General features: G+C 41.3%; 1 pseudogene across 1 annotated transcript; it reads right to left on the bottom strand.

Moving 5' to 3' along the window:
- Positions 1-9,339: 9,339 nt before the first annotated feature.
- Positions 9,340-13,070, bottom strand: LOC309629760 (large ribosomal subunit protein uL5 pseudogene; annotated as a pseudogene). Its single transcript has one exon. The product of its transcript is annotated as a large ribosomal subunit protein uL5 pseudogene (transcript).

Here is a 13,070-nt window from a genome sequence, read left to right as displayed (position 1 = left end):
CAGGGAACAGAATGAGTACAAAAAAGAACATACCTCAAGCAAAACAATGCACAATGAATTTTGCTCAAGACATAGAAAAAGCCTAGGAGAAGTGTGGTGAGAGGTAACCCTCTTAGTCATCATGACTTAGGTTGGACCTACTCTCAAGCCAGGGAGGAGAATAAAAATTTTAAGACAAGGGAATGAGGCAGAGTTTTATGGACTAAATTGTGTCCCCGTCCCTCCCGCTCCCATCAAATTCATATGTGGAAGCCCCAACCCCCAGTATGACCTTTAAGAAAGTAATTAAGTTTAAATGAGGTCACATGAATGAACCGTAATCCAATAAGACTGGTGTCCTTATAAGAAAGACGCTAGGAGTGCACGTGCACAGGGAAAAAGGCCAGGTGAAGACACAGCAAGGAGATGGCCGTCTGCTAGCCAAGGAGGCCTCACCAGAAACCAACCCTGCTGGCACCTTGATCTTGGAATTCCAGCCTCCAGAACTGCGAAAAAAACAGAATTTCTGTTGTTTAAGCCACTCTGTGGTATCCTGTTGAGGAAGCCCTAACAGACTAAAACACAGAGTTTAGCATTTGGTTTAGAACATTTCTTGGTCCTTACTAAAGAACTGACTTTAGGGAATTCCCTGGCAGTCCAGTGGTTAGGACTCTGCACTTCTACTGCAGGGGGCAAGGATTCGATCCCTGGTTGGTGAATTAACATCCCACATGCTGCACAGTGCGGCCAAAAACAAAAACAAAAACAAAAACAAACCACAGATTGCTAGACTCCACCTTCAGAGTCTCTGGTTCTTTAGGCCTGGCAAAGGGCCTAAAAGTTTGCATTTCTTTTTTTTTTTTTTTAAAGGATCATGCTTTGTTCTTTTTTTTTTAAATGTATTTATTTTATTTATTATTTTTGGCTGTGTTGGGTCTTTGTTGCTGCACGTGGGCTTTCTCTAGTTGCAGTGAGCAGGGGCTACTCTTTGTTGCGGTGCGCAGGCTTCTCATTGTGGTGGCTTCTCTTGTTGCGGAGCATGGGCTCTAGGCATGTGGGCTTCAGTAGTTACGGCATGTGGGCTCAGTAGTTGTGGCATGCGGGCTCAGTAGTTTTGGTGCATGGGCTCTAGAGCACAGGCTCAGTAGTTGTGGCGCACAGGCTCAGTTGCTCTGCAGCATGTGGGATCTTCCTGGACCAGGGCTCGAACCCTTGTCCCCTGCATTGGCAGGCGAATTCTTAACCACTGTGCCACCAGGGAAGCCCAAAGTTTGCATTTCTAACAAGCTCCTCAGTGATGCTGATGCTGCTGGTTCCCACCTTTTGAGAACTAATGATTAGGCTATTTGGTTAACTTAGTGGTTATCTACCGTGGTTTTTCCCTTACACACCTGATTGATATAACACTAACAATGCCCCAATCCAGAAGTCATGCCCCAGTCCAGGAGTAGGATGGGCAAGGTGCTGATCCCTCATCAGGAAACTAAGATCCCACATGCCGCTCAGAGCAGCCAAAAAAAAAAAAAAGAATTGACTTTAGAATGGTCACATCTTAAAATGATGGAATTGTTCTTACTGCTTTGTGCTTTGCTTCTCCATTTAAACAACTAAGACTGACACCATTGCAGTTTGTTATTTAGTATGACAGCCAGATATTGACTACCCATTCCTATTTACAGTATGCTAAGTTCTATACAAATATTCCAAGGTCACGATCTTAGCACACTGAGTAATTTTAGGTAAAATGGCTTAATAATTTTAAAAAACCCAATAAAATTAACATAGCGGTTAACACAGTGCTTACAATGTAGCAGACACCCTTCTAAGTGCTCTTTGTGTATTGATTCATTTAATCCTCACAACAATCCTGTCAGGCATTTACTATAATTATCCCCATTTCACAGATGAGGAAATCAGGCACAGGAGGTTAACTAACTCATCCCAGGTTTTACAGGTAGGAATTGCAAACTGAGATTGATACAGCTGGAACTGACCTAATTTACCTAGACATTTGTCCATGTGATTAGCATCCTAATAGGAAGTATTACCATTTGACAATGTGTTGAGGATGATTTGTTTATTTTCAGATGCAACTCAAAATTTAAGTAGAATATAGGGACTTCCCTGGTGGTCCAGTGGTTAAGAATCTACCTTCCAGCACAGGGTACACAGGTTCAATCCCTGGTCAGGGAACTAAGATCGCACATGCAGCGGGGAAACGAAGCCTACGTGCTCTAGAGCACGTGCGCCACGACTAGAGAGAAGCCCGGGCACCGCAACAAAGAGCACGCATGCCGCAACTAAGCCGCAATGCAGCCAAATAAATAAATAAATAAATAAATAGAACATGAGTTCTGCGATGAAACTAAGTGCTGCGTGTGATGTTGTGCGTCAAGGGCAGGATATGAGTATTTAGCCTCAAACTGAATTCAAGCTTTCTTTGCCCCTCTCCACCCAAGTATCACTGAAGAGAAAACATTACAATCCAATTTGCAGCTTTCTAACCAAACGTTCCTCACAAGATTCTAATGTCTTAACCAAAACTGGGCCCATAATACTGAGGGCTACCCTTTGGAGACTGGAGGGCCTTTCTCTAAAGCTCTGAGTGATCTGCTGATCTCTCTCCAGACATCTCGATTTCATTCTCTCTAACTCCGCACTGTTTCTACTATGTTTATTGCAAAAATCCGAACTGTGCCTCTGTGCCGAGACCCTGTCAAGTTATGCTGTAGACTAAGTTTTCGTAGCCTGGGTATATAAATTTTGAAAAACAGAGAACAAAATCTTCCTCTCTCTTTTCTATGTTGAGTAGTTCCTTAGACGATAAAGACATTACAGTGTTGCACATATAGAAGATCTTCAATAAACACTTCTGAGCTATAAAAAAATTATCTTTGGTGCCATTCCCAACAAAAATTTAATTTTATATATGATTGGTACAAATGGATACTGTAGAATGCGTAAGAAGTCTTTGGGGAAAGGAAAGGGGAATTCTGTGAACAATTCTCCATCCCAGAAGATAAGAATGTTGTTAAGTTTGTACATCGTTCTGGGAAAAGGGTCTTTAGCAGTTAAAGAGTTAAGCCTGAGTGATGGAGCAGCTGGAGGGAGCATTTACGGTGCCAGGCAGGAAGGGTGGAGTCCAGGACTTGGGCTGGCAGGAAGGGGTAGAGGAGGGGGGAGGGAGAAGAGAGCACGGCGCCTGGAGGGGAGGGTTTTTAGTGGTTCTCAGCCTGGAAGACTTCCTCTCACAATTTGAAGCCAGATGTTGGCCGGGAAATTTCTCCCATTGCTGCAGAAAGGATGAAAAGGTACTGAGTGCAGATAGAGTGATGCCAAAGTTGGGAGATACAGGCCTTGTGCCCAGAATGTATTTGGGACTTCCAGCATTTGAATGGAGCTACCTGAAAGTAGGAATTGAGATGCTTAGACATCTAGAAACACGCTGATTATTATTTAAGAACGCTTTAAGATAGTTCTTAAATAATAATCATAACACCTAACATTTATTTAGCAATTTTTACATGCCAAGAGCTGCATTGAATGTTTTATATTCATTATCCCATTTAATTCTTAAGAACCCTATGAGGAAAGTCTCTGTTTTAGAAAGTATTCCTCAGTGAGGCTTTGCAGGCTACATAGTTTGCCCAAAGTGTAAATTTTAATAGTACAAATTTTTAAAAGTTAGAAACATGATCTCCATACAAATATATAATGTCCAAGATTTGCTTACCTCATTTATGAGGGAAACAGATGGTTCAGAGGGGAGGATAGGAGATTGTACATGTGGGCGCGCGCTCGTGTGTGTGTGTGTGTGTGTGTGTGTGTGTGTGTGTCACCATTGGAAGAAAAGAATCTTAGATAAGATTGCAAAGAAAGATAGAGAAGACTGACTAATGTCCTACAGAGCAATACAACCAAAACCTTTAGGGTTCTTTTCCATTGGACATAAATTATTTGTTTATCTCTGTAGGACAAAAATAATTTGCAACTTAACAATCTTCTAGACATTAACATCTACTTTCAAAGACTTGGAACCCTAATCTGTAAAACACAGTAGGTTAAACAAAATTAGATCCCCCAGACAATTGGGTAATCTCAGGTGGATTTATTGGGCAATGTTGTCTACAGCACTATCCAATGAAACTTTCCATGATGATGGAACTGCTCTGCCACTGCACTGTCCAGTAAGGTAGCCACAGGCCACATATGGCTAGTGAGCACTTGAAATGTGATTAGTGTGATTGAGGAATGGAATTTTATTTGATTTAAATTTAAATGGTCACACCTGACTAGTGATTGCTGTATTGGATTGTGTTCAATGACACAGCTCTTTGAGTTGAAAAAGCACAGTCTGCAGAATATGCAGATGGTTCCAGATGCACAGTAAATATTAAGAGGCACTTTCTTGGGTGATACTGACAAAAGTTGTCTATTTTTTAATTGGAGTAGAGTTGATTTACAGTATTCTGTTAGTTTCAGGTGTACAGCATAGTGTTTGTTGTTTTATGTTTTGAAAAGCTCTGCTCCAATCCATGCTCTTCTAGAATCCGCTTTCTAAAAAAAGCAAAGGTGGTATTATCGATCCCATTTAACAGACAGGTAACTGATGGTCAGCTGTTGAAGGCAATACAATTAGTGGTAAAGCTGGGATTTGGACCCAGGTGTGTCTGTTGGAAGGTTGAAATCACAAATGCCTACAGAGGCCAGGTAGGGCAGACAGATGAGTCAAGAGCTTTGGTTATACAACAAAGCAGCTAGTCTGGATCTGGTTGATTACAGTCCAGAATTGCCAGGTCACATCTTGTAATTTTTTCAGGAAAATCCGTAATTCTGGACTCTCATGTAATATATTCTTGGTTTTAAGACCCTGTATGGACCAAACAAGACAAATTTGCCACCCTGATACAGCCCTCAGGCCACCAGTTTTCAACCCTGGCTAGCACAACAGTGGGAAAGCTTTCCTCTTTGCCCAGCTGCTTCTACAGGGAATTGAGAACGTGGATTTGGTCTTCCCAGTCCTTTCCAGGCAGAGTCAAGGGCTTCTCACAGCAATGACCCTTTCAATATTTGTCACATGTCACTAGATGGTTATTTACATGTTTGTCTTCTCAGCTAGATTGCAAGTCCCTAGAGGAGAGGAACATCTACTCAGCTACCTATCACCTGCATAACACCTGGCAAATAGAAAGCATTTAATACATGCTAGTTGAACAAGCATGCATAAAAATTAGAAGCTTAAATAAATACAGCAGTTATGGGCCATTTCTTCATTTTCACTTTAAAATTCTATGGCCAAACTTGTTGTGTTGTTGTTGTTACTGTTGTTGTTGTTTTTCAGCCTAGGCTCAGACTTCCACACAAATATTACACACAATAATTCAGAAATTATCTCAAAGTAATAATGGCTACCATCTTTTAATTTTATTTTTATTTATTTTTAACTTTTTTTCCTACCATCTTTTTAAAAGACTGCTATGCATGAGGCTCTTTCTGTACATTATCTTATTTAATTCCCTCCAATAACACAGTGAAGTAAACATTGTCATCTCTATTTTACTGAAGAGAAAACAGATTCAGAATCGTTAGGTAATTTGCCCAAGGTCACACAGCTCTCAACTCTGTTGCTTCCCACTATGAACGCTCTGTGAGCTCTGCTCAGTGACTCCCCCTGTGCATTTTAAATCTGTCTGGAAAAAGTTAACATGTCTAATCCCTTTCCTTTGGTGGGGAGTCTGTGAGTGGAGGAGGAAGGTGAGCCAGGGTGGGTCCCTGAGGCCGGAGCTAGTGGGGCGAGGCTGTCTCAGTGGGTGCAGTCTGCCAGAATTAAGCAAACCAGGCAGCACAGAGCTGGTGTTGGTGAAGACCGGTAGGAGGTCTAAGAATGACACTGCAAGAAGGAGAGCCAGAAAAAAGAACCCAGAGCCTGAGAATCTGTGAGGAATAGGAGCTTAGGGAAGAACAGATTGTGCCTGCATCAGAGGGTCATACTGGTTTTCTTTACATAGTCTCTGAAGGTTGATACTTGGGAAAGTCACAGGAAGGCACAAATTCTGTAACATTCCAGAGCAGTGCCAGACACCAAAGCAGGGACTCAATGACTGATGAACTGTCATAAGGTTGCTTATAAGGGATTCACTAATAGATGTCTCTTACCCTTAAAATTCAAGCAAAACAGAGGCTCAGAAAATTTGAGAAAGCCAACACAACCCAGTGGGTATTTTGAATTGTAATTTTCTCCTCCCCACCCATTTCCTGCACCAGCAATTTCTTCACCCCATGAAGATGTTACCATTCAGCATCTATTAAACCGTTCATTTGTTTTAAGGATCAAACTAAAATCCATTTGCACATTCACGTGAAATGCTGATCACTCTCAAGGAAGGCATCATGGAGCTGGGGAAGTTCCAAAATAACCCAAGGAGAGAGAATGACCTCCAGGATTTTAGACTTTGAGTCCTGGGCCTCTAGTGGTGACTCAGGAAAGTGGTATGATCCCATCCCATGAAATGAGGAAAGGAGTGGACACAGAATTTTCCATCAAACTTCATAGCAAAAGGGCACATGATTTGAAGCTTGAATCTTACAATTCTAAGGTGCATAAAGAGAGGTATATTATTAAATACAATCTTACACACTTGGTACTAAGTTTATGTAATCTTTTGTCAAGGAGTGGTTCACGCTGAAAATAGAAATTGTCTCAAAAAAAGGTAAATATATTCGATCATCAAATTCACAATGGGTTGGGGCTTCCCTGGTGGCGCAGTGGTTGAGAATCTGCCTGCCAATGCAGGGGACACGGGTTCGAGCCCTGGTCTGGGAAGATCCCACGTGCCGCGGAGCAACTAGGCCCGTGAGCCACAACTACTGAGCCTGCGCGTCTGGAGCCTGTGCTCCGCAACAAGAGAGGCCGTGATAGTGAGAGGCCCGCGCACCGCGATGAAGAGTGGCCCCCGCTTGCCGCAACTAGAGAAAGCCCTCGCACAGAAACGAAGACCCAACACAGCCAAAAATAAACAAATTAATTAATAAAATTTAAAAAAAAATTCACAATGGGTTATTAAGAGAATCTAAGGGTGTTTGAGGACAGATGTGTTTCTGACTCTCTACAGTTGGCATCCTAGAGGGCAAGCGTGCTCAAGAACAAGAAGTCCCTGTATCTCATATAAAACATTTAAAAATGTTTGTTCAAGCATAAAAATATTTCTGTATCTTGCAAAGGATTTCCTTAGAAAACGACTTTTGTTTAATGGTTTGGACTTCATTTGAAAGGTAAATAAATGAATTTCAATAATGCCAAAAGATACACACTTAAGAGTTTACAACAGTAACTACTTATTTTGAAATGAATGAGCCACCAACAGAAATAGAATATTGAGGTTCATGCCAGAATGCAATTTTCTAATATTAGGTTGACTTCATTTCAAAACAGAAAGAAATTCAGCTTAACTGTGATGAGTTCCACGCGATGCTTTATTTATTGCTGCCAAAATAAAAATATATTTGTCAATGTGTAAAGTTGTAAAACTTACCCTTTTACTGATATAAAACTTAGAATTAGTGTGATGTGACAAACCTATCCCATTAGAAATATATCAATTAACCATGTTGACTGATAACCCCAAGTATTATTTCTTAATTAATTTTCAAAAGCCACATACTTTCCAAGGAAACTGAAATATTCCCTTTTTAAACTGATTCCAATTTTTCCCATGCCTGCCTTTGAGGTAAACTAGGTCTTTCTGTTGACTTTACCAAAAATTATTTTATAAAATACAGCCAGCACCTCCGCACATTTTTTTTCCCAGAAAAAAACCCGTGGCATATATAAAATTATGTTTCGAACAACTCCAGTCATTAAGAGCAGAGCTGCAAAGACAAGGGCAGGTTGGTGGGCGGTAGTGGGGGGAGTGGGAGAGTTCTTTTCTGTACTTTGAAATTTGGTTCTCTGTGAAGTAGAATTTCATCAAACTGAATGTGTTATGAATTTTAAATATATTTGATGCTAAAAGAGAAAAAATAAGTATGCTGTCCTTTCTTGTAGGCCTGTCTTTAGATGTCATTACCCTGGCAACCCTTACAAATGGCAACTGACGTCAAGAAAAGAGGAAAAACACTGCTGAGAGCATACACTCCATGCATTATAGATCATCCCGAGGACTTAGAATTCTCAGGCTCATACAGGCACTAAATGGCTTTAAGATGAGCACAAGCAATCTTCCCTTTTACAAACACTCTTCATAAACTTTTTAAGGACTCGGAGATCTGAAAAGAGCATCTTCGAGTCTTTAATTTAAGCAAAATACAGTTCAGCTATTAGCTTAGGTGTTCTGTCTCACAATAACCGCCAAGTCCATTAAAGTGTTTGTCACTAGTAAATCTTAAAAGCAAATGGAAGCTACCCTTTTCTTCTGAAAGTATTTTTCCCCAGATTTCATTATAAAAGAGTTCAGACATAGGAAGTTGAAAGAATTTTACAGTGAATACCCATATACTCATCACCCAGAGTCTTCCATTACCATTTAACTCTACTGGCCTTATCACATACCTGTCTGTCTATCTATTATCTATCTATCTAGCCATCCGTCCATCCATCCATCCATCCATCCATCCCCTTATTCATACTTTAATCCATCTAATTTTTGATGCATTTCCAGCATCGAAATTGTAGACATGAGTGTAGTTCCCCCTAAATACTTCAGCATGCATATCATTAACTATTTGTTTATAGGTTTTCTTTTGATATAACATTTGCAAACAATGAAATGCACAAATCTTAGATGTACTTTTGCTGAGGTTTGAAAAATGCATACAAAGTCCTATCAAGCTATAAAACATTACTATCACCACAGACAGTTCCCACATGCCTCTTCCCATTCAATCCCTGCCCCCACCCACCCTCCATAGGCAACCACACTTCTAATTCCTGAAAGTATTTTTAAGAACCTTGTATTAGGGCTTATTACTTCTAAGAGCTTCCTCCCCTGAACTGTCCCAAGGACCGCATTCATCCTTCAGATTACAAGTGTACATGTTCAGTGACATATAAATTAATGTGGTCAGCATTTACTTTTCCTCTGTTATAGCTTTCCCTCCACTTCAACTGTGTAATCACAATACCCACCCTCCAGGGACGAAAGGCAAAATCAGAACAGGCTGTGTAATTTTCGAGGCTCAGTGCAAAATGAAAATGCAAGGCCCTTGTTCAAAATTAATTAAGAATTTCAAGATGGTGACAGCCAAGCAATAAACTAAATACAGGGACCTTCTAAATGCAGGGCCTTTCCAACTACACAGGTTACACACTCATGAAGCTGGCCCCGGTCAAAGTATTGAACAACTATTATGGCGTGGCCCAATTGATCAAATTGTAGCTCAGCCATAGCAGCTGAGTTGGGTTGTGGAGCTACTCTTTTAGTAGCTGGATGGTGAGGGGAGGTCCAGGGGACATGGCAAAGGGCCAAGGTAGTTGGCAGCAGAGAGGTACTTGGGGGATTCCAGCAGTGGTTATATAACAATATATACGGATGTATCAGGATTTAAGCCTTGGGGATGGCCCTTCTGGTGTCCTCCGGCTGAAGAAGTCCCTGGCAAGTGAATCTGGTTCACTCTTTCTTAATAGCCCACTGCCCATAAGTCATGAAGCAGTCTTGTAACCCAAGCTAGACTAACTGGAGATTTTCCCTATGGTTTTTGTATTTGGAGCTGCAGAGTCGGTACCTCCCCACCTCCAGCCTCCTCCACCATACTACATATTGCATTTTTATAAGAGAACCAAGCTAGGGTTTTTCAGGGTTCTGATTACTTTCAGAGTTTAGTGGGACAGGTTTTCTAGATTTATGGTCCATTTTTCTCCAGGGTCTCCACACATATTATTTTTAATAGACTTTACTTTTAGAGCAGTTTTAGTTTCATAGCAAAATTGAGAAGAAAGTACAGAGAGTTCCCATATACCCCCCTTCCCCCCCACATGCATGGTCTCCCCCATTATCAACATCATGAACAAGAGTGGTAAATTTGTTATCATCTTTGAACCTACTTGTCACCAAAGGCTGTAGCTTATATTAGGGTTCACTCTTGGTATTTTATATTGCATGACAAATGTGTAATGGCATGTATCCACCATCATAGTATAATACAGACCGGTTTCACTGCCCTAAAAATCCTCCGTGTTCTACCTATTCATCTCTCCCTCTCCGCTCTTCCCTGGCAACCACCGATCCTTTCATTATCTCCATAGTTTAGCCTTTTCCAAAATGTAATATAGTTGCAATCATATAGGATATTGTCACTTCAGATGGGGTTCTTTCACTTAGTGATATGCGTTTAAGGTTCTTCCACATCTTTTCATGGCTTATAGCTCTTTTTTTTTTTTTAGTGCTGAAGAATATTCCATTGTCCAGATGTGCCACAGTGTATTTACCCATTTACCTAATGAAGGACATCTTAGTTGCGTCCAAGTTTTGGCAATTATGAATAAAGCTGCAATGAACACCTGTGAACAAGTTTTGCGTGGACGTAAATTTCAACTCATTTGGGTAAATACTAAGGAGCACAATTGCTGCATCATATGGTAAGACTGTTTAATTTTACAAGAAACTGCCAAACCATCTCTGGAAGTTGGCTGTACCATTTTGCATTCCCACCAGCAATGAATGATAGTGTCTCTTACTCCACATCCCTGCTAGTATTTGGTGTTGTCAGTGTTTTGGATTTTGTCCATTCTAATGGATGTGTAGTGATATCTCATTTTAATGTCCAATTCCCTAACGATCTATGATGTTGAGCATCCATCTTTTCCTATGCTTATTTGCCATCTGCATATCCTTTCTTTTTTACTGAAAACTTTTTATTGGCTTCTGTTTTAATTAAATTTTTTTCATTGATATATATTTGACATTTTACATTAAATTAGTTTCAGGTGTACTTTATTGGCCTTTGGATAGAAATGGGAATTTATTTGCCAGGAAGGATGATCCCATCATACTTCTGCTGGAACCAGCGCATGGCCTCCTATTTGCTGATTCTGTGTTTGGCCCCATTGCAACCTGTTCTACAATTCTGTGATGCTGAAACCTGGTCTACCCAACACCACATAGAAGTCCAGACCATAGATACCAGTGCTTGGGTCACATTTGATCCCCAGATCGATGTGTTCCTGGATCCCAAAGCCAAAGTTTCCAGTATCTGAGCACTTCTTTTTTTCTTAACTCATACTTCATGCCTTTAGACTTCTCTCCAGGATTTCTTCTGCCTTGGCCTCACAGTGGATGGCAATCTTTTCATTTCTCCTGATGCCAAAGGACCTGATGGTGTATCTAGCTTTGGAGAACACAGAGGTTCAGCCTGTGAGCTGCTCCAGCCCTGAGGCTGCCCGGGTCAGTCAGTCTCCACTCTGCCCCACACAGATGTTGAGGCAGAGCTTACAGATGCAAAGTTCCCACATAGGCTCTCCTTTTCACTCTGATCCTGAGCCTTGGTGGAGAATGGGAAGAGTATCTGTATATCTTCTTTGGTGAGCTGTCTGTTCAGGAGTTTTGCCCATTCCTTAATCAAGTTTTTTTTTTATTGTTGAATTCTAAAAGTTCTTTGTATATTTTGGATAACAGTCTTTTATCAGAGATGTCTTTTGCAAACATTGTCTTCCTGTCTGTGGCTTGTTTTCTCATTCTCTTAACAGTGTCTTTTGCAGAGGTATTATTTTTTTTTTCATTCAAGAAAGTCTTTTCAACTGAGGGGACTACTCAGTAGACAAGAAGATCCCTGCCTTCATAACGCCTACACTTTAACGGAGAAAATGACAATAAACAGATAAATGAATAAACATATGACAAGCATTTAAGTGGACATAGTTGGAGAGAAAATTTAAACAGGTTAAGGAGTTAGAGAGTGACTAGAGAAAGATCACTCTGGCTGCTGTGTAGACCTAACGTGGCCCAAAGTAGAATCAACCATAGTGGGAACAAGAGCAGGGGTGGGGACACCAGGTGGTAGTCTATTGCAGTCATACAAGCAAGAGATATGTGGGAATGGATTAGGGTGGAAGTTGTGGAGGTGATGAGAAGTATCCAGATTCTGGACACTAGTTTTTTTTTTTTGGCTGCACCACATGTCTTGTGGGATGTGGGATCTTAGTTCCCCGACCAGGGATTGAACCTGGGCCCTTGGCAGTGAGAGCTCCGAGTCCTAACCACTGGACTGCCAGGGAATTCCCTGGACACTAGTTAAAAGTGGAGCTGAACCCTATCCATTAAACCATTGATGTCTCTGTTGAAAAAACAAAAAAAGTGGAACTGACATATTTGCTCATGGATTGGATGTAAGAGAAGTAAATGATTCAGGGATGAAAGCTAGGTTTGGGTCTAAGCAATCAAGCAAATGGTGGTAAAACTGGTGGGGGAGTGGGGAAGGAACAGGATAGGCAAGGACCAGACCTGGGCATGGGACACTCAAGTGACAATTTGGGTGGAGATGTTCGAGCAGGCCATTGTGATTCAACTTGAAAAGTTAGCATTGGAGCTATACGTGTGACTCTTCCACTTATGAGAGCATGCTGGATATCTCTGCAGGCCTTCCATATTCTCTCTCCATGCCTCTCCACCCTGCTCCCTGCCTCCATATAGACTAATCCATAGGGATTAAGTCAGTGGACTCCAATCTTCTGGTTTCCAGCAGATTCAGCCCTCTGGCAGCAGATCAGAAGAGAGGAGAGCAAGGTGGGATGACTTATTCTCCAACTCCCTCCCTGCAGTTCTCCTCAGCTGCCTGAGCCTCTCTGTGAACATTTACAGCTCCCGTCAGGCAGGCTTCCACACAGCTGTCTCTCCAGATGCAGGAACTGCTCTGTCCCTTCACCCCTTCTGGCCCTTGGGTGGAAACAGCTTCTCCCCTTACTAGCCTGAGAGTACTGCTCTCCTTACACTTTTACAAATAGTCCCTTCAGTGAGCCCTGCTTGAATTACTGTAATTTGACTGTGCCATCTGTTTCTTGTTGGGTCCTTGACTGAATTTAAAAACCTGAGATTGGATAAGATCACTTAGGGAGTGAGAAGAGATACAAGAGAAAAGAGATTTGCTCTAATATGAAACTC

Source organism: Balaenoptera borealis, assembly GCF_965194805.1.
Source record: "Balaenoptera borealis genome assembly, chromosome: 5".
Classification (NCBI taxonomy): Eukaryota; Metazoa; Chordata; class Mammalia; order Artiodactyla; family Balaenopteridae; genus Balaenoptera; species Balaenoptera borealis.
The sequence above is the reverse complement of the archived record's forward strand: the minus strand, read 5'-3'. Positions and strand labels throughout refer to the sequence as shown.